Below are 2,297 nucleotides of genomic sequence, written 5' to 3' on the forward strand. Positions count from 1 at the left end.
ACATATATATCACACACACACACACACACACACACACACACACACACACACACACACACACAATCAAACATGCACGCACACGTACACAAACATACACATTATCCCTTTAAGCTGGCAAAGCAATAGTTATATTGGCGTTCCCACATAAATCACTGACCATTTAAAAGATAATTAATTCAATAGTCAAATTTTATGATTAGTGATCAATGCAAAGCGTGATGCAAACTGAGACATGTGTGAAAAAAAGATATAAAAAACCAACAATAATTAAATAATGATAATCACAAAATGTTGATAGCATAGCGTAAACACGCTAAAGGACAACACCCAAACTCGCGAAAATCAACCAGTATGATATGTAAGGCAGCGTGATGGAATCAGGGCTCTCGTCTATTTTTGTGCATATAGAGTTATTGGTATCATCTTAAAGATTGTTCACTTGTCTTGTTTTTTTCGGATGAAAAAAAAATGTCCATATTTCTTGATACAAATCGAGATATTTGCAAATGAAGGAGGTGGAGTCACCTGTTTTCAGAGGTAAAATTAGTGAGAAAATGGCCGCCTAGTATTAGTTATTTCCTTAGCTTAAGAGTCCGTGGTAACTGAAAATGTACCCCTTTTTGTGCCTTTAATCAACGTTTTTCAGAAAAAAAATTCCACGCAGAAATTAGTTCTTTAATGGGCATGAAAGGTGTCGAGCCAAAAAACAAAAATTTGATAAAAATTCAGAAACCTGCAAAAAAAAATGCAAGTTACTTCACTATAATTATTTTGACGAGAGCCTGATTCCAACCATATATTCTCTCATATCCCTCTGCTAGAAAAAAAATGGTCGTAATAGGTAAATTTCATACACATACTTTTCCAAGCAGGATTTCATCGTACATGTTATATTAGGTTTAAAATAGACTATCTTTGAAGAACATTTGTTCAAAGACATACTTTGACACATTAACACCGGTTGAGTTGAGGAATCAAATACCATATTATATAATATGTGAGGCATGCTGAAAAAATGAGTTACTTCTTGCAATCCACAAATGGAGATATTGGGTTAATAATAATCGACACTTGGGTTACATTTGTAAATTTTCTATTGATACCATAATCTTTAAGAATATCATGTTTTTATTATTTCATACTAATAAATTGTAAAAACTTCACCTATAAGCGTGATGTAGCGATTTCCATTGGGCTCGAATGTGAGAAGTAACTCATTTTGTCAGCACCCTTCACATATCTATTATTACAGAGGGTAAAACCACGAAACAGTGTTAAAAACTGGATTTTCTCCCATGAAATAACAGCAGAAATATTATAGGAAGACTGCAAGGGGAAAACGATGGTAGTGACAAACTGAAAATCGTGAGGTCACGAGAATCAACCTTTTTCGGGATACCCCCTTGTGCTTAAAAGTGACCATTTAATTTTATTATAATCTTGTTAGAAAATCCAGAAACCTAAAAAGAAAAAGAAACGTGGGGAAAGGTTGTTGGTACAAGTGATTGGCTTGGACAAGTGGCTGTTAGAGCAGGTTCCAATGCATTAGTCTCAGTGGACACAGTGAGCTGCTTACATAATATTCTGATTTCTCAAAATAGTAACAGTCAGCGGAAAGAAAATCTCTGGCAGACGACGGAAAAACGCACTTTGGATCAATGCAGTTTGATTGAATACCAGCTTTCGTCTGACTGGACAAAAAAAATCAAATTTTTCACCGGCGAATTCTTCGGAAAAGGTAGACTTTTGTACGGTCAAAACCTGACAATGACCCTGTAGCTTTTACTCAAGTGAATAAAAACATGAGCGAATTTTGTAGTACGTAGTGTGTATTTTCTTTAAATGTTTGAATCAGCCTTTATTTTTCGGGCACATATCTGGACATCTTGTTGCGCAATCGGTAAAACGACAGCCGAATGCGCATGTCCGACAGAAGTAGACATCTTGATCCACCTGGTTGTCGTAATCTGGAAATTTAAGCCGCGGGGAATCGTCGTTGTTGTTGTTATTATTGTTGTTGTCATCCTTATTGTTTTTGTACTTATTCTTTTCGTTGTTGTAATACTGCAATATATTGTCAATGTCGTATTTTCCGTTATCGTTGTTATTATTGTTGTTGTTATTGTTGTTGTTGTTGTTATATGTGATCTGGGAAGACGGCCTTTTGGTTGGCACTATGGGTATTGTTCCTCTAGTGGTTATTCTCGTGGTGGGTCGGGGCGTGGTTCTTCGCGTGGTGGGTCGGGGCGTGGTTCTTCGCGTGGTGGGTCGGGGCGTGGTTCTTCGCGTGGTGGGTC

This window comes from Aplysia californica, unplaced genomic scaffold (assembly GCF_000002075.1).
Source record: "Aplysia californica isolate F4 #8 unplaced genomic scaffold, AplCal3.0 scaffold00527, whole genome shotgun sequence".
In the NCBI taxonomy this organism is placed as follows: domain Eukaryota; kingdom Metazoa; phylum Mollusca; class Gastropoda; order Aplysiida; family Aplysiidae; genus Aplysia; species Aplysia californica.